The sequence below is a fragment of the Lithobates pipiens genome, unplaced genomic scaffold (assembly GCF_037356315.1).
Source record: "Lithobates pipiens isolate NorthernLeopardFrog02 unplaced genomic scaffold, aLitPip1_a1.2 Scaffold_30, whole genome shotgun sequence".
NCBI lineage: Eukaryota > Metazoa > Chordata > Amphibia > Anura > Ranidae > Lithobates > Lithobates pipiens.
Window position 1 is genome coordinate 62,351,461 of NW_027507791.1, and position 20,641 is coordinate 62,372,101.

General features: G+C 41.0%; 1 protein-coding gene across 1 annotated transcript in view; it reads right to left on the reverse strand.

Annotated features, from left to right (window-relative positions):
- Nucleotides 1-20,641, reverse strand: part of AKAP5 (A-kinase anchoring protein 5) — a 37,890-nt gene that overhangs the window by 13,942 nt on the left and 3,307 nt on the right. The gene's annotated exons all lie outside the window — the stretch shown is intronic.

A 20,641-nucleotide genomic window follows, 5' to 3' on the forward strand; every position in this document is an offset into this window, starting at 1 on the left:
TGAGTCTGAGTTGACAGATTGGAAAGATGTTCTATTTCTAGGTCTGTCTGAATTTTTTAAAGAAAAACAATCAGACTATCCCACACACGATCGAACTATCCGACGGAATGATTCCGTCTGTCCTATTCTGCCGGAAAGTCCGGTCGTGTGTACGCGGCATAAGAAACACTTACGGGTTTTACAGGCAGAGCTCCAAGGAAACCAGAAGTTCATGTGGGTAAACGTCCCTCCCACACATTTTCATTCGTTGATGAGAATAGAATTGATTTCCATCATAGTATTCATCAATTGACAAAGAAGTGGGGTAATTTTAATTTCATTTTCGTCACTGGAAATATGTCGCTGACAAAAATTATGACTACAATTTTTTCGTCGTTGAATATAACACTGGTCCAACAATTGCAGATGAAAAAGGGAAACAAGTTTTTTTGGTGCTGCCTTCCCTAAAGCTTCAGTGGTGTAGTGTAGACCGTTCTGGGGCTGCATTTAGCCTGATTTTTGTTGCCTTTGTTTGCACTCAGATTCTGAGGTACGCCTGCACTGCAGGTAAAGCAAACAGAATGCAGCAATTTGCATTTGCAAGTTTGAGCAGAGCTGCAATTTAAAATGCCATGTTTGAGAACAATACCTGTCTACATGTGCCCTTATCTTGCCTTCCCAGGAACAGGCTGATGAGTGCCTTGGGCTATATAGAGCTCCCGCGGTCTCAGTCTGGGGATAGGGTTCTAATGCTGCCCTTAACCTGGCAATTAGCTTTCATCTATCTCAACTGCCCACTCAATTATTTGTACCTTAGCAACCAGATGAATTTTTTAACAATAACAATATTGCTGCATTGGTTTCCTGATTATCTTCAGCACAAATATTTCAGAAAAATACTGCCTGCTTGAACTTCACACATATTTTCAAAGTGATTATTTTTAAACTGTTTACCACATTGCCAGTAAAATGTAGTGACTGAGCAATGAGTATATCATCAAAAATAGATGTTTACTCTTTGTGTGCTGCGCTTGGCTCCTGTTCAATAGCAATATTTTGTAAGTGTCTGTAACTGGAAGCAGTCTTCCATTAGTACTCCTGACCAGTGATGGGCTCAGGAGGTTTCAGAACTTGAGTCTGAACCCAACTGCACTATCCCACCATGAAGCTGTCAAAGCTAAGGGCCAGTCATAGGCACCAGAGGCATTCCCCACCTCGCAGTTGTACCTACACATACCCCTTGCATACAGGCGGCTGCAGGGGGTGGGGGGGGGGGAATATCTCCGCTGCATTTTGATTGATTGTTGGTTTTGACAGCTTCACGGTGGGATAGCTCAGACTTTTATTCAAACACGCCTTATCTCATTCTTACTCCTGCCAAAGCAGGAAATAAGAAGAAATCTCTTCACAGTAGTCTTCTCTCATGCTGGGTACAGACATGCAGAATTTTGTGCGACCGTTGGTAAAAAAAATTTGAATCATTTGTCACAGCACACGATATTCATATCAATTAGTAGATGAAATTGGGACAAAAGCCTTTAGTTTGGTGGTAATACCAGTGTATCGAATTTACACATGGAATCTTGGTAACTAGCGAAAGTGATGTCATGCTAATTTGCATGCAACTCTAGCATTCCACTCCCTCCAGGCACTGTACTTTATTAAAATGTTTGGTCTTATGCAGCAGTCAGTTCATTCGTTGTTGTAGCGTTTACTATCACAATGGATTTTTTGGATGATACCCAAATTTATATCACAGCAGTGGTGATGATTAGATCATCTCCACTGAAAAAGAAAGTGTGAAGTGGAAAAAGAAAGTGTAACAAATTTGGAAAAAGAAATGGATAAAGACTAGAGGCTGCTTCTCCCATATGGAGCTTTTGCGTGATTTGGCTGTGAGTAACTCCGATAATGTGTGCATCCATTTGGATAGGTCTGTAGCACTTCTCCCAAAGGAACTGCTGTAATGTAACAAATTTTTCCCCAAGATTGGTGCAGAGGCAGCTGAGCACACAGCAACAATTCATTTACTCTGGTTCAGTAATCTATCTACGGGATGTTCTTTTAGGATTTTATTGCTGAAGAACTTGGATAGGTGTAGGGGGACATACTCCAGATTTACTAAATATTTGGAGGAGGACACCCCACTTTGCTGAGCCTCATTGAACAGTCTCTGTGGCAGAACTAAGTCCCTTTTTAAAAAGTTAGCCTAGACTGAAATACTTTTCCACCTGAAGGAATACAGTATACAGTCACTAGAACCTTGAGTTCAAGTTAGTACTCACAATGTCACAGGATCACGGGAAGCCTCCTTCCAGTATTCACACGGCATTCTTCAGTGGGGGAGAGGTTAATTCTCACAATGCCACAGGACAGTTAGACCCCTTCCAACTTCCACCAGGCACTCTTTAGTGAGCTCTCCAGATCAGGTCACTGATTAGCTTCAGAGAAAGACTTTAGAAGTAGGCCCCCTAGCTATGCCACAGCTGGGACCTCAATGACCATGCAGCACGTTGCAGCATTCTGCCCAGAGGGGCAGAGCCCCTTAGGTTGGGAACTCCTTTAGCAGTACAAAGACCTCACTGCTCCAGGCCTCAGACTATTTATGTGCTCTCCAGCCACCTAGTGGGCCTGCCTCCCCAGGGATTGGATGAAAAAAAAATATTTAGGCTGCCCATTTGCCTTGCACAAACTCCTATCTTCCAGAAGCCTTTAGAAAGCAGAGGAGAGAAATCAAACCTGAAGCCTGTGAGACCCAGAACAGCCAAAAGCAATCAACAGCTGCTCCACTGATGACAGAGGCGCCAAAAACAAAATTTGCCTAATATCATAGCAACCTAACTAGAAGGGTGCTACATATCAAAGGAATGTGTTCAGCAACTTCTAAAATGTGTAGCCCCCATGATCCATCAAAAGGATACCATGAGTAGACAGACCATAAGTACAGAGCAAAGGTTTATAGTTACACTGCAGTTTCTGTCAACTGGAAGAAGCTTATGCAATTCACAACCACTGGTGCAGAAACATGTGAGGCGATTATTAAGGGTTTTCAACCACAATATATATATAGGTAAGAAAGACAATAGCAGTTTTGTTTTAGTTATCATCAGAACAGGTGGAAGATTTTAGAAAATGTGGGATTTTCCATTGCTTTCGGTACAGGTGACAATGGTCACCATGACCAATAGTAACGTTGAATCTTTTTAGTGGTAGCACAGACAACTGTTAAAATCCGATAGTTGTTCTAATTCCACATTTATCCAAATAAAAATAAAAATAAATTGATTGGCTTTCCAAGCTATGAGCTGCCTTTTATTTAATTTACTGTCAAAGTAATATTTTTGTCTATGTGTTAAACTTTATGACAGGTGAAACCTAATGTTCACCAGGATTTGGGTGGTCAGGCCCCAGAGGGACAACATTGACACTTCCTGCTTTATTTGGAAATTATTATAATTGGATACTGTACTTACTGTGACCCATATTTGCCTATTATGTGGGCTGATTATTCATTAGAAGTGGGTTTGTTTCTTATAAATGAGATATTTTACAGGAAATAGGCTGCCGAAACCTGCATATAGATTGCACATAGTTTTCATTAAACCATATAATTTGTCACTAACTTAATGTAAAACAAATGAGTATAAAATTACACCCACAAGTGTCAGAACAGGTGAAAAATGGTCTTAAAAATTTCTGGGTAAAAGTCATTAATAGTGATCAATTTTATTTTCGTTTTTAGCATGTCATGGTTATGAAGTGGAAACAATTATGCGCCTGTCGTCTTGGAGAAATCAATGGGCTAATATGTGGCTGCCCTTGTTTTTTAAAAATTTTATTTTGGAGAGAATCCTCATTTGCATGCTTGTTCTAGTTATAGGAATAAAATGTTTGAATTTAGAGGGCAAATATGACAGTCAGGATACTACATTTTTTGGAATGAGTAGCTAAGCCAGTCTCCATATCTCTTCAGGGGTATTGAATTATAATTCAGACGTCTGATCCGTGAAAGTTTCTTCCAGCCGGAGTCCAAATCACCTGTAATGTGACTCATTCCTTAGTCACCCTTTACATCACAGTTTTCCCATGACAGTGGTGCCTTCTGCCCCCTTCACATCTCCCCCCCCCTCACAGTCCCCCCATGCTCTACCCCCCCAATTCACATTGCAACCCCCCCCTCAGCTCAGCCCCCATTCACATTGCTGCCTCCCTCTGGTCTGCCCCCCATTCACGGTGCAGCCCCCTAAGCTCTGTCTCTATTCACATTGCAGCCATCCTAAGCTCTGCCCCTGATCACATTGCATTCCCTTTCAGCTCTGCCCCCCATTCACATTGTTGCCTCCCTCAGGTCTGCCCCCCATTTACTGTGCAGCCCCCCTAAGCTCTGCCCCCATTCACATTGCAGCCGTCCTAATCTCTGCCCCCCAATCTCATTGCATTCCCTTTCAGCTCTGCCTACCATTCACATTGCAGTTACTCTAATCTCTGCCCCCCCCCCCCCCCCATTGATCCAGGAAGTAACCGTCAGACTTTAGGGATCAGGAATATATTTCTTTGCTGGTGGAGCAAATTGGATCATGTTTTATTTGTTTTTGTTTCTTTGCAAGTTTAATATTCTTTTTGGTAGAATATGATGGACAAGTGTCTTTTTTCTATATCACTAACTAGGTAACTATGCACACTCATTCTATGTAACTTGAGGATGAACTCCAGGCACACAAACTTTCATTTAAATGTATTCCCCAGTAGCCACAAAGTATAAAAAATGCACTTGTCTTTGTACACCCAGATATTACATTGTAAATACCTGTGCTGTATATAGCCTGTGCAAAGAGCAGAGTTGTGGGAGAACCCAGCAGACACCACCTACTACAGGCTGCCTGCAGAAAATGATGGGAGGGGGCGGAGACAAGACCAGTTACCCTACACAAGGATAGAGCAGCAGTGAGCGGTCTTTATTACAGGAAGCTCCTGCACAGAAGTAACGTTTCACACTGGACTACTGGAAGAAATACACAAAACACATCAAGATTCAAGTAAAAACACACAACTCTTGTATTTAGACTATATTTGTTTATCCCAGAGTTCAGCTTTAAGTTGAGAGGATGATAAGAAACGTTTTATTTAAAGTGCAACCGCCAGAAAGGGAGGTTCATAACATGTCTGTAACAGATCTTTGCTACATATTCCATTTTGTAATTGAATGTTATTAGACTTGACCTTTTCTTTTCAATTTCCAGCTGACTATGAGGCTGCAGTCACACTATAGCGTTCTGAATCGCGGATCTGCCCACGATTTGACTTCACTCATGTGTGAATGACAAAACGCAAAACTCTCACACATCAGTGCTGTCAAATCGCAGGCAGATCTGCCCGCGATTCAAAACGCTGTAGTGTGAATGCAGCCTTATTTTCGAAACCTTACAAAAAATGCAAATATTGCTTTCACTTGCAGCCATGGCAACTGAGGACATTCTGTATATTGTGTCCAAAGCCCTCCCCATATCTTTGCTGCTCATGTGATTTTCCCAGAAGTCTTTTTATTGCGTTTTGTATAGGGAAGGGGCTGTGTCCCTATTTGAGGAGATTTAATTGGTTGTCAGAACAAGAAAGAAATAGGAAATCTCTACAAAGGAGACAAAGGCAAAAAACAAAAAAAAAACATGTTTTCAGTAAAGTGGGGATAAGTTAGTATGTGGTCTTATTGCTATGTGTGTCTTCCTGTTACGGTGACAATCTTTCATTTCTTGTCCGTGTGTCAAGAGGGGAAAATCCCCCCAGTTGGATTACAAAGCCTAACAAAATGACTTCTCTATTCTATCCACAAATAGAATATAATAATAGTAGAGTTATGCTTTTAAAAGACACTGTCACTTTGCCAATTTAGGGCAAGGTGACAATATCTACTGATAGCTCACCTACCAGGGGTGACTATGCAAGAATCGAAGACCCCAGGCCACATTCTTTGGGGTCACTTGATGTTTGGCATTCAGAGTCACAGTCTGATGTACAGTATACACTGAAGGATTACATTATATGATTTGTGGACACCTGACCGTCACACCTACCTGTATGGCCAAATGCATCTGGACACCGTCCAAATGTTCAGGTGATTTCAGTGAAGGGTACTGTTATTGCCACCACTAACAAAGACACTTTAGATGCTTCTGACCTTGTGGGAACAGTTTTAGGAATACATTTATCTGTTCTTAACCTTCCTAGCGGTAATCCCGAGTTTGGCTCGGGTTGGGATTTTACTAACACAAGCGGTAACCCCCGAGCCAGACTCGGGATCTCACCGCTGGATACAGGGAGAACACAGGGAGAGTTACTTACCTTGTCCCCTGGATCCAGCGATGTCCTCCGCGCTGTGTGTGTGAGCTGTCCTCCGCTCGATTCACAGTGCCGAATGCCGCCGAGCTCTGTTCCCTGCGACGTTACGGCGCACGGGAGTGGAGATCGGTGCCAAATTCAAAAAAGTAAAAAGACACAAAACAGATTACAGTACTGTATTAAAAAATGACACACCCCCTTTGTCCCTAGTGGTCTGTGCAGTGCCCTGCATGCACTTTTATATTATAAATACTGTTTTTTCTGCCTGGAATTTGGAGATTGTCCATAGCAACCAAAAAGTGTCCCTTTATCAGTGTTTTAGGATTGGATTAGATTATTGAATCATTTTTATTATTCTTTATTATGTTATAAACTTTATCATACCCGGGATGTCTGCTAGACTCTGGTTTGAACAGATTTAAGAGAGTTATTCCTAAGAATTACAGGACTACAATATAAAAACGCCAAATTTTCATGCAAAATAATTGTTCCGCTTTCAGCACCTAAAACCAGAACTAATCATACCGCCAGGGAGGCTAGCATGACTGTATTCTTGTGCACAGAGCCAGCTCCATAAAGATGAGGAACTCAAGTGTCCATCACAGAGCCTTGAAGTCAGCCCTATTGAACATCATTTAGTTGAATTGAAATGTGGATTGCGAAACAGATTTTCTTATCCAACTTCTTAGAGACACACTCCAAATTCTTTTAAGAAGAGTGGATGTTCTTATAGACACAAAGGAGGTTTAACTTTGTACTATTGGAGTCCATTTCTTTCACACAATATGCTGAAATTGACCTTGTGGTGCTGTAATGACTCCCAACTGGTCGCAAAGTACAGCGTGCATAAGGAATGTCATCAAAGCAGTAACAAGCTGGTTTCAAACTGAAAAACTCTTTATTACTGTATGATCAATAGAAAAGCATTTATTTAAGAGCATACAGGTACTCTCCCTTAGACATGGGTTGTAAAATTGCCAAAGGTTTTAGGATTAGGGCGTCCAACCTTCATTCTCCTATGAGTAAGATGATCAGGTTCCACAAACATTTGACCCTATATTGTCTGTATAGTGGTAAATGACTCTGGAGGAATAGATTTCATTTTCAAAATAACCACTTGGATCTTATAGACACTACTTACTATTCCTACATAGGTGGATTAACATTAGTGAGTATAACTCTTTTTATCTCTCAGTTTATGAAATTGTCATTAAAATGTTTTTTACTTTACTTGAATCAGTAGGGCAGATGTTGTGTAAACAAATCACATTATATCTTTTAGAAGAATATTAATTCCTTCTTGCCATTATTGAATGTGGACCTAAACTTAAAATAAAAAGATTTGCTATCTTCCTGAAAAATAGCAGTGCACTTTCTGTGCCTAAACATTCCCGTTCCTTGAGTCTCATGGCTCTGTATCTGCTGTGTGACATCATCTAAGGCAGCCTTTTTAAACCAGGGGGCCCAGGCTCCCTGGGGTGCCTTCAGGTTTCTTCAGGGGTGCCTTGCCAAAATGCCTAAAAATTGCCCAAAAATGTTACACAAGCCAGCGTGTGAATCTTGCCTTTTAGTTTGACAAAATCATGGGTTTTCATTGGGGAGCATTACAACTTTCTAGCCTCCGGCATCCTAACAACCAATGATGTCATTGGTTGATAAGAAGTACAATGGACGCCTGCAAAGCATCTTTGTGTGGCCCTCCCCTGCCCCTCTCCATCAGCACTGGGGTCATATTAGCTGAATGAGGGAGAAGATAAACACTGGATTACTAGTCCGTACCAGTGTGCAAAGGTGTATTTGCTTTGAAAGAATAAATCACCATCACAATAGGTGACCTACGTGTGTGGATGTTACTGCATTATATAAAACTATTACTTTTGTTTTTACATTTTAGATTGGGGTTCCTCAAGATTGTGCATAATTTTAAAGGGTGTCTTGACTGAAAAAAGGTTGAGAAACAGTGATCTAAAGCTCACTGTTCTCTTTGCCTGAGCAGAAGCTGTAGCTGAAGACCCACAGTAGAAGGTTCACCCTGCCTTTGCTTCATTCATTTTGTGGATCTGTGATTTCTGAACCTTTCTTGCAGATTTTTTTTTTTTTTAACTGTTACTCATCAGTCATAAGATCACCAGTCATCCACTGACATGAGGAAACAAAGTCCTGCTCATCTACCAAGATGACCTGCTCCACACAGAGACACAGTTGGGGAAACCTCAGACAATACTAGTAATTATTCCTTCACCCCCTGCTTGTCCTTTTGGACACAATTTTTTCACATTACAGGTCCTTTTTAAGAAAAATGCTGCTACTGAGCTTCTTTAGCCCCTTGTACACAGGGCTGTGTAACTGATGTGCATCCCTTCTGGAGTTTTAGTGCACCCGGGAGGGATAGGTACCATGTCCAGCCTGCTGCTTCCAACTTGTCAAGGCCCTGCATCCCAGGTATTTGTCCCTGAACACATAGCACTAGTGCCACTCAGCACTGTGTTCAGCCCCATCCAGCTGCAGCCTATGATAGACTTTGACATACTGCAGGTAGTGGGGTTGAACGCTGAACCTGTCCCTCCCGGGCGCACTAAAATCCCAGGATGTATGTACAGCAAATTTTAGGGGGCCTGGATCACAAGAACTTTGCCTACTAAGACCATCCTAGGTGATGATCTTAAATAAAATTGCAGAGTCACTGATTTCAGTAAGCCCTTGTACACACGGTCGGAGATTCCGTCGGAATGTGTCCGACCGGAGCGGTTTGTCGGATATTCCGACTGTGTGTGGTATGCATCGGACTGTTTCCGTCGGAATATCCGTCGGACCAAATTTTCCAACTTGCTGGAAATATTTCCCGACAAACTGCTCTCATCGGACATACTCCGATCATGTGTAGAGAATTCCGATCTGACAAAGTGCCACGCATGCTCAGATCAAATTCCTACATCAAATCTATTGGCTACTAGCCTGAACGTAGTCCCATCGTAAAGAAATTACGTCATCACGTTCTGAAAGATCGGATTTTCCGACAACTTTGTCCGACCGTGTGTATGCAACAGTTTCGGACAAGATCCGTCGGACAAAATCCGACGGACAAAATCCTACGGATTTGGTTGTCGGAATGTCCAACCATGTGTACAAGGGCTTAGACAGCTTCTGTCTGGTAGACTTGCAGTGAAAGAAGAAGATCAACAAAAAAGAATCATGGTACATCACTAAGCAGAAAACTAACATTATACTGTATGTTTAATGAGCAAGTATACCTCTCCTATGTACATGTAGTAAATACAAGGTATTGATAAAAGTTAACAAAAAACAATTATTTACATCAAACTGATACACTTTTAGATATATTTCTAAGGCATTAAAAAGACCCCTAAATAGCCCAATCAGCAGCTTAGATAACAGTATAATCCAATATACAAACATTAAATAACTGAAGACAAGCTTCTTCACACAATAATAAATGATCTGCAGACGCTTTGGCTTGCACAGCACTATTTCATGATAAAAAATGATGTCACCTAATAAAGATAAAAGCCTAGATAGCACTGCGCATATGTCACAGACAATTTTACTTAGAACCAGTTCCAGGAAACAGTAAGGCCATACAGCTACCTCAATTCATAGACGCAACATAAGAGTGCCTTTCCAAGGTGACCTTGGATTTTTTGTATGCAATTGTGGAGGGCTGTGTGAATTTTATTTGTTTTACGGTTTGAATTTATTAGCTGCATTTCTTAGGAAAAAAGAAACACAAACATGGATTATAAATTACATTATTTCTTGAGCAAAAGAAAATAATTCATACCAAGACTACTTCTTCCAAGGGTCGTGTTCTGTCATTTAGGCTGAACTCCTGGCAGATACAAAACACTACCATATCACCCATATCCCATATCACCCAATTATGTTGTTGAAAGAAATACTTTAGGACCCATTTACATTTGTGCATTAACGTGTCCCATCAAGGCAACCCATTGAAAATAATGGGCAGCCAATACAGCAATATATCCCAAAATCGAATGTTTCAAAACATTTTGCAAGCAGCACAGAATGATGCACTGTCTTAGTACGTTGGGGTGCCATTCAAAATTAAATTGAATGATAATTCATCAATGCATGTAATGTGTGTTGTGATAGTGGCGCATTAAAGTGCTTGTTCTTGCAATACATAAATGTGAAAAGACTCTTACTTGTTATCTATAGCTAGCTATCTATAGATAGCTTGTTATCTATAGCTACCGTTTCCCCTAAAATAAGACCTAGCATGAGTGTCGGTGATGGCTGCAATATAAGCCCTACCCCCCAAATAAACCCCATCCTCTTTCCCCAAAAATAAGCCCTACCCTGAGAATAAGACATAGAAGGACTTTAACTAGGGCTGATTTGGGGGGTAGGGCTTATATTGCAGCCATTGTCGACAATCACGCTAGGTCTTATTTTAGGGGAAACAGGGTAGCAACATAGCCATCTAGCTATGTTGCCTGGCAAGAGATGTCTTAATAACTGGCAGAAGAGACTAAACCCCAGTGGATGGGGTGAAACGCGTCATGGGGCGTGGCCGGCATCGTAGCACTGGCTGAGGCCATTCACATACTCTCAAACATTTCCACTGACGGAAGAAAAGCCATATAACAAAACCGGTAAGCAAGTTAGTTCTCCTATACCGTATGTATACGAACTGTAAATTCAGCTCTTTGCTTGTAGTTTAAAAAATAATATTTATTCAGCAACAGTTTTGTTTTTATTTATATATGGGTAACTGAATAAAGTCATATTAGTTTAATAATTTTGTCAATTCCTAACTAAGGTGCAAGTCAACCAGTGGCTCCTGTGGGGATAGTGCTACAGTTGTTTCCAGTATTACCGAGAAGGGTTTGCCTGAGGTCTGGAAAGGCCTTAGAAAATATGTCCTCCTCCCATACTGCCCAACCATCCCTTGCCCTAGTGTCATAGGATTGGCCTTCTATAAGCTGATCCCATGCTTACTAGGCCCAAAGCAACCAATAGGCTTTAGAGTGAAGTGGAAAGATCCATTTGCCCATTGATAGTTCTGTAGGGTTGAGATCCCTGGCACTGACTTTCTAAAGGCAACAATGACAATCAGCCAGAAAAATCGGGTTTGGACAATTACTTCTTAATTCAATATCAGTTGGCCAGAGGTGTCTTCAGAGGTTGTATACAGTACATACAACATATATGAAATACACAAGCTTGCATTCATAACCCAATTCAACTAAAATCAGTCAAAAAATTATCTTAGGTCTATGTACTTCTAAACTGTCATCCAGCCCTTTTGAGAGCAGATACGGTATCTCCTTGCTGCTGCTTATCCGTGGCCAACTAAAAGGAAAGATGCTGAATGAGTAGGCAAAGATGACTATTTTTTATTTTGTTTTTGTAAGCATTACTATGCTTTCACATGGAGATGGGCCAAACACCCCATGGTTCGGTTCACACAAGAATACCTTGAACAGGCAAAAAGTTCTAGCGAACATGTAAACTCTATTAAAGTCTATGGGACATGAACATGAAAAATCAAAAGTGCTAATTTTAAAGGCTTATAGTTGTTGCCATAAAAAGTATATGGGGACCAGTGTTAATTTAGTCGACTAAAACATCTAAAACATTTTAGTCAACTAAAATGACTAAAACATTTTAGTCGAATAAATGAATACTATTTTAGTAGAATAAATATGACTAAAACTAAAACAATTGAGATGACTAAAATACGACTAAAACTAAAAGCCGTTTTAGTCAAAAGACTAAAACTAAAATGCCCTTTTAGTCAAAAGACAATGACTACAACTTAACTACAATTAGTGAAATGTACTGGAGATTTCAGTCGACTAAAACGTAGGACATTTTAGTCGCCTAAAATGTACTGGAGATTTAGTCGACTAAATACGACTAAGACTAAAACTAACACTGATGGGGACCCGGGTACTGCCCTAGGGGACATGTATCAATGCAAAAAAAGTTTTTAAAACAATCGTATTTAAAGGAGCAGTGATTTTAATGATGCTTAAAGTGAAACAATAGTAATGTATTGCCCGCTCCCAGCAATGTAGATGGAAAAATAGAAAAAAATGGCGTGGAGTCCCCCCAGTCCATACCAGGCCCTAACGGGAGTGGCTTCATAATTATCAATTAGCTGTAGCACCTGCAGGGCACTAATGAGCAAAGCTGCAGGACCTGCATCCCTTTGATTGATGTGATTTCCTATTGGAAGTATTATCCCAAAAATTACATTTTTGTTGCAGCGGAAATCTGACTTGTATCTTAGTGTAGACTTCTGGGGAAAATCAGTGAGACAATCACACAAGCAGGAAATTATTTTTCTAGGGGGCGTTCTGTACACCTTCTGTGTACAGAACACCTCTAGGTAGCCATATTGCATCGCATTTTACAGGAGAATTACCGCTCTGCAGATTGAAAAGGAAAGATCTTTTTTTTTAATAACATTCAATTACAATATGACTTGTGTCACAATTTTACATGCTATATTATTTTTTCTTTATTTACAATTTTTTTTCCCTCCACAAAAGTGGAGTTACCCTTTAAAGGAAATGTGAAAAAACCCTTTGTTTGCTATCCAACCAGACCTGCACTACGCATGCCATCAGTGCAGGGGGGCGGGGGGGCTTCATTCTCCTTATGAAATCATAAAACCCCTTTAAATGCAGCCCCAGATTGCAAGTAAATCATAATTATAAAATAAGTAATTTGTGTGCATCCACCTGCTTATGTTGTTGTTCATTTTATGACTTTACTTGAACACACGTTCGTGAATTAGGTAAAAATGTTACGTTAACTTAAACATTGATTGCGTATCTCAATCAGCAGCACTCTCCTTTGTCTATAACTAGCCTTGATTAGTGCTCACAGTGCATTAAATTGATTGCAGAGGCTATTTCATGCCTCAGTCTCATGAGGCTTGCGTGCAGAGGTCACATTCTTACACATTCTGTTATTCATAACCATATTCAAATCTGTTATGGTCATTTCCTATGTCACGGGAAATGCACAAAATTACTTTTTATAAAGTGTTTGCCAAAGCATAGGATGCAGGTAAAGTAAATATTATATATATATATATATATATATATATATATATATATACACATATATATATATATATATATATATATATATACATATATATATATATATATATATATATATATATATATACATATATATATATATATATATATATACACACACATATACACACACATATACACACACACACATATATATATTTACCACCAGGGTGCGCCAGCCTGAAGCACCCCCCCCCCCCCCCCCCATCATTGCCTCTTATTAGTGTCCACCTGTGTTATAGGAGGAGTCCTTTTGATTCTCCCATTTACAGGAGTGTATGCTCCCATGGTTCAGAGAAGCAGGATCTTCCATTCTATGGATAGCATAGGACCCACTGATATTGGGGTACTTTGACGTAGTAGTGGGCTTAGCACTATATGGCCATATGGTGTAACTATATCCCCATATTTTCTGAATGTGCTCAGGTGTTTTTAAATAGCCCTGCAGGAGTTAAATGTCATTTTTGTATGTGTGCGCTGTAATCTTTTTTTTTTTTCAGCCCGGAAACATGTCACGATCATGCCTGTGATGTCAGCTCCTCCAGCCCTGCGGTCCAAAGAGCATTCCAAGCCTCCTCTACATCGGGCTCATCCCTACTTTCACAGATTGCCTAGCCAAACATCCCAGCATGAGTACAATGCCCCATGGCGGAGTTGCTGCTATCTTAAGACAGAAGCACATTCATTTAACATGTATGTCAGTTGAAGTTTTTAGTTTTGGATTAAAGGGTAATTCTTTTCTGAGGAAAAAAAAAATAGCAATAATAAAAAAATAATATAGCATATACCATTGTGACTCAAGTCATATTGTAATTGAATGTTATTAAAAATTACCCTTCCTTTCAAATCTGCAGAGCTGTAATTTTCTGTAAAATACAATGGAATATGGCAACCTGGATGTAATTTGTACACATCTGGTGTACAGAATGCCCCCTGAAAATGAAATTTCCTGCTTGTGTGCTTGGCATACAGATTTTCCCACAAGTCTGTACTGACATACAAGTCCGATTGTTGGCATCCCCTGCAACAAAAAATGTAATTTTGGTGAGATACTCCCTAATGGAAATTATCTAAAGGTATGCAGACCCTGCCACTTTTTCTCATTAGAGCCCTGCAGGTGCAGCAGCTGATTGATAAAAAAAAAACCTCTCCCATATAGATTCACTCAGACAAACAAACAGCTATTTTTTTCAGAATAACAAAAGGTAGGAATCTGCATCAAAGTTTGTTAAAATCCTTGTAGTGTACATAGATCACCCAGAGGGGAATGTTTTTTTCTCAACAAAAGTGGAGTTACTCTTTAAGGGGGAAATGTTTAAAACCTTTGTCAGGTTTCTCTTTACTACCTGCACCTGAGAAACCGCATGACATAAAGCGAAGATCTCTCCAAAGTGAGGTCAAATTCCCTCTTATCTATTCTCCATTAGAAGGTTTCCCCTCACCTGCATATAAAGTTGTCGTAAACCCATTACAACCACTTTTGCCTACAGGTAAGCCTATAATAAGGCTTGCCTGTAGGTACCGTGAATTTCTCCTAAACTATTTTAGGCGATTTTCATTGTATACGCATGTGCCAACGTCATCGGCACATGTGCACTGAAGAAATGGCTCGTACGTGCTGTTTATTCAGCCACTATGACGTCATCGCTGTTCCGGCCAATCATAGCGCCGGAAGCCCACGAACCTGGAAGTAACATTGGTGACTGCTGTGTACAGGGACCACTGCAATAGCTTCGTTCTGAGGTACATATTTCATAATGAGCTAGTATGCGATGAATACTAGCTCATTATGTCTTTGTCTTGCAGGTTGTGTTTTTTTTAAGGTTTACAACCACTTTAATGTGACAGCTCACAATATAGGGAATTGCAATCACTTTCTGTGACAATAGTTACAATAGTTACCAGACAATAGTTATAAGGACCTATAGTGAGGGTGAACCTCCATAGTGGGGACACAGACATCAGGAAAAACCTATTGGAGTGATGTCACGTGACTCCAGCCAGTCACACAGCCGGAGTCTCCGGACCTGGAAGGAGGAAGACGGAGATAAATGCGGCCTCCAGCAGTGACGACGAGGGTTTCGTTTACAGATAAGTCTGAAATAATGTGCGAGTATGCGATGCATACTAGCACATTATGCCTTTAGTTTGAAGTGCAAAAAAAAAAGGCAGTGTTTACTTCTTCTTTAAAAAATTACAATTTCTTATGTCCAATTCTAGAGAGCGGAACAAGTACAACAACAGGTAAGATAACTAAGGTCAGCCATAGACAGTTTGAATCTCAGGATTCAAACCGCGTGTGGCGAGACTGAATGTACCAAGTTGATTGATCGATCAACTTAAGTACAACCAGCCTGCCGGATTCACTTGCCATTATCGCTAGGGGCTACTGTAGCCGCTAGCAATAATCAACATCTTCCCCTGTGAGTACTGTGTGTTGATGGGGGAATCGTGCAAATTTTTTTTTTTGTATAACCGTGGTTGCAGGAAAGAAATTTGCACCATCTATGGCAGGGGTTGGCAACCTGGGGCCCCCCAGCTGTTGTGGATCTACATTTCCCACGAGGCATTGCAAGGCTGGCAGTTACAATTACTCCCAGAGGCACGATGGGGCTTGTAGTTCTGTAACAGCTGGAGGGCCTCAGGTTGCCTACCCCTGATCTATGGCCTGCTTTAGACAATACCAAACTCACATTTTATAAAGAATTCAAGGTATTTAAAGCATGACTTAAGGCTCCTGTATAGTGGTATATACAAATCCCAAATCTAGTTACTATGTGATGCCCAAACCTCATAAAGTAAGCAAAAAATTAAATAAAATGTCTTTCCAGTATGAGCCAAATTCTTCATTTGTGTCTCACACATTCCCCATCCCAGACACTGCAGATCACAGTGGGAGGGTTTCAGTAACATAGGCCAATCCAGAAAAACAGTGGGCAGGACTAGGTGTGGTCTGGTACTGATTGATAGGCTGCAGGCTTCTGAATCAGCAGTACAAAAAGGTGATAGCCACGCCCCCTGCAACAGTTTTACATCCCAATGTAGTGGAAGTAGATACAGCCACATGAGAGCGGCAACTCTGCTCTGAATTCAGGAGCAGTGCAGCATTGTTGCCACACCATCACAGGAAGATGCATTAGGTGGACTTCTCAAGTATTAGTGGAACTTTGCAGGGGGCTAAAGAAAACTAAGTGCAGATCCACTTCTAATTAAATACTGCAGCACATATTTTAATAGGAGTTTTTGCTCAAAGTTAGCAATCTATGCCAAGAGTTGTCATAACCATTCTGTTACAATAGAAATATGTTGCATAATGTAATTGCATGAATGTCATTTTAACATTAATCAATTCAGAAGAGGCTGTTTTCCCCTGACCTGCTTGCATATTTAAGCACTGTGAACATATGGAACTGAACTGAGCTGGCATACAAAGTTTAATGCTTCAAACATAAGATGGCCTTTTTAAAACGGCAGTGATGGTGTCCAAAGTACAGTAATATGCAGATAAAATACATACGGGGGGGCTGTTTTACCTGCTATGTATTTTTGTTCATCCAGTTGTGAGAGTTAAACAGCTCTGCCACAAACCACAACCCTGTCTGGAAGGGCAAGAGACCTTTTAATTTTCTAGAGTTCACTAACAGACTTACAGGTCTCATCCCTGTCCCCAGCCTGTGACAGGACAGTGAAAGGAGAAGCAGCAGACTAAAAAAAATAATCTCTCTGTTCCCTCCTACTATCAGCATGCTCCTTGTTAGCACATCAACACCAAAGCACAGATGATTGGCTCCTTGTGCTGTGCCATCTTCTCCCAGTCTGAGCACCGCTGTACAGGGGATTGCAAGAGTCTATTACCAGGTTGAATTCAAGTACACTGCTTGCATAAAAATACATTAAATTATATATTATTTAATATAAAGAGCTGCATTAGAGTCTAGATTTAAAATGATTTCCCATGTTCTTAAAGTGTAACTCCACTTTTGTTGAGAAAACAACATTCCCCTCTGGGTTATCTATGTACATTGCAAGGATTGTAACAAACTTTGTTTCAGATTCCGATATCTTGTTGTTCTAAAGAAATCCCTGTGTGTATGTCTGTATTTGTGTGGGGAAAAGTGAACCTAATGGGAGTGGCTTCATAATTATCAATTAGCTGTAGCACCTGCAGGGCACTAATGAGGAAAGCGTCAGGACCTGCATCCCTTTGATTGATGTGATTTCCTATTGGAAGTATCACACCAAAAATTACATTTTTGTTGCAGGGGAAATCTGACTTGTATCTTAGTGTAGACTTCTGGGGAAAATCAGTGAGCCAATCACACAAGCAGGAAATGATGTTTCTAGGGGGCGTTCTGTACACCTTCTGTATACAGAACACCTCCAGGTAGCCATATTGCATCGCATTTTACAGGAGGATTACAGCTCTGCAGATTGAAAAGGAAAGATCATTTTTTTTAATAACATTCAATTACAATATGACTTGTGTCACAATTTTACATGCTATATTATTTTTTCTTTATTTACAATTTTTTTCCCTCCACAAAAGTGGAATTACCCTTTAAAGGAAATGTAAAAAAAAAACCTTTGTTTGCTATCCAACCAGACCTGCACTACGCATTGGATGCCTGCCCATCAATGCAGGGGGGCGGGGGGGGGGGCTTCATTCTCCTTATGAAATCATAAAACCCCTTTAAATGCAGCCCCAGATTGCAAGTAAATTATAATAATAAAATAATTAATTTGTGTGCATCCACCTGCTTATGTTGTTGTTGTTCATTTTATGACTTTACTTGAACACACGTTCGTGAATTAGGTAAAAATGTTACGTTAACTTAAACATTGATTGCGTATCTCAATCAGCAGCACTCTCCTTTGTCTATAACTAGCCTTGATTAGTGCTCACAGTGCATTAAATTGATTGCAGAGGCTATTTCATGCCTCAGTCTCATGAGGCTTGCGTGCAGAGGTCACATTCTTACACATTCTGTTATTCATAACCATATTCAAATCTGTTATGGTCATTTCCTATGTCACGGGAAATACACAAAATGACTTTTTATAAAGATCAAAATAATTGTCTGTTTGCCAAAGCATAGGATGCAGGTAAAGTAAATATCATATATATATATATATATATATATATATATATATATATATATATATATTTATGGTCTAAGCCCTGTGACCGAGACAGATATGAACCACATAAAGACATCACAAGACTTACAACATAACACAGACTTGAGGTGTGCCCTGGTTGGTATGCCAAGAAAGGGAGCATACCCAAGATAAGTAATGGATGATGAGTGTGCTAAAGAGTGCCTTGAAAAAGGGGAGTGGGTGGGAGGGTAACACACACTGGAACCGACAAGGACCACAGGCGAGTGGTCTGCTTACATGCCCCCCCCCCCGGACTCCTCTCAAATTCAGGCCACCATATTTGCCTTATTATTTATGGTCAAAGCCCTGCAGCCGAGACAGATATGAACCACATAAAGACGCCACAAGACTTACAACATAACACAGACCTGAGGTGTGCCCTGGTCGGTATGCCAAGAAAGGGGGCAAAAATACTTAGATAGGGAAGTAATTCTTTATTGGTTCGGTGACATTTATTGAGCAAGATTGCCGAAAGCTTGCGACATTTCTACCTGAGGGTTCGGAATGTATGGGGCAAAGCATTTCCACCTGCCTAAATTCCTGATGACATGGTCTGGCACCCCATGCTGAGATGGGGCCAAAGCCGCTCCGATCCGAAAGGAGTGTCCAAACTACAGCCCAGGGTCAAGGCCAAGGTTGACCAAGAGGATCCTAATGTGCCTTTGTCTAATGTCTTTGTCTAATGTGTTTTCATTTTCTGATTTCCGCATGCAGTATATTTATAATCTTTAGCGCTGTCAATATAGTAGCTCTATTCTCCAGTATTTTCTGAACAAGTGGTACTATATGCTTTTTTTGATATCCTAATGTGTCTGATGAACTGGCTACTACTCAGGGGGCTGATAGGACAAGGTAGAAGCAGGCTGGAGTTCGACTTGCTGGGCAGATGAGACAATAACTGGTCGAGGATCGTTAATAGGCACCAGACATTGTGGGTCTAGAAGAGCTTGACGTCAACCTGGTCAGACTGTTTGGTTTTGGACACTGCAAGGTGTAGGACAATGTGATCTTGAAGGCGAGCCTGGTGGCATCTGCGCAGTATCTGGCAGCTGGGGCCACTAAAAGTGAACTTGCTAGGCTGCAAATAGCTGCAGAAGGCCAGGTAGATGGCCACTTGGATGACCAGGCTGGGTAAAAATCCAAATGGTGAACGCGAAAGGAGGGTAGATATGTCCCTGAAGATGACACTTGTGATTGGTAAGTGCTTGCTACTGGATGCTGCGTAGGATGGATTTGACAGAATGGGCTGCGAACACAGACAGCAGTGGTCTTGCAAGAACAAGAAATGCTGCACAGTGCAGCCTGATGGTGTTATGAGATAAAGCCAGCTGCGTGTGGCAAAACGATACAAAGGCCAGGATGTAGTTGATATCTCCTATCGCTTCCCCGGGGTATGAGGCTATAAACCTGTCGTAGGCGTTACAGGCAGTGTGATAGGCCTTCAGTGTGTTACGGGACAACGACTGGTTAATAAGATGGGTCGCGTTGTGAAAGTGATCCTTTAACCCATCGTCAGCTACGACCAAGGTGGTATAGGAGAAGTGATCTTGTTGGCTCCGGGTTCCTGCAGAAAGAATAATGTGAAGTTAAAGTGGGACAGTGCGTCTGCTGCTATGATGCACTTGCCCGGGAGGTAGGCACAGTGCACATTGAATGGATGCTGCAGGGACAACTGCACCAGCCTACGCGCGGAAGGACATAATGGCTAGTGACTTGGACCTGCCTTTGTTTATGATTTCGGCTGTGGCCTGATTGCCTGTGGCAAAGACTACTGTTAGCCTTGTCCAGGTATGTCCCCAGACCTAAGCTGCTGCCACGATGGTATAGAGTTCAAAAAGTGAGGATCACTGGCTAAAACTGGGGATCAGGAGGATCTCTGGCGGCCACTGCCCTGCGAACCAGTCATGGACAAAAATTGCAGTGAAGCCGTGGATGCTGCAGCATTTGTGACTACATGAGGTGATGGAGCTGATGCTAATAGAATAAACATAGATATGCCGTTACAGTTAGAAAGGAACTCATCCCACATGGTCAAATCTGCTATTGCTGCTGGGTCCAGCCTGAGAACTTGA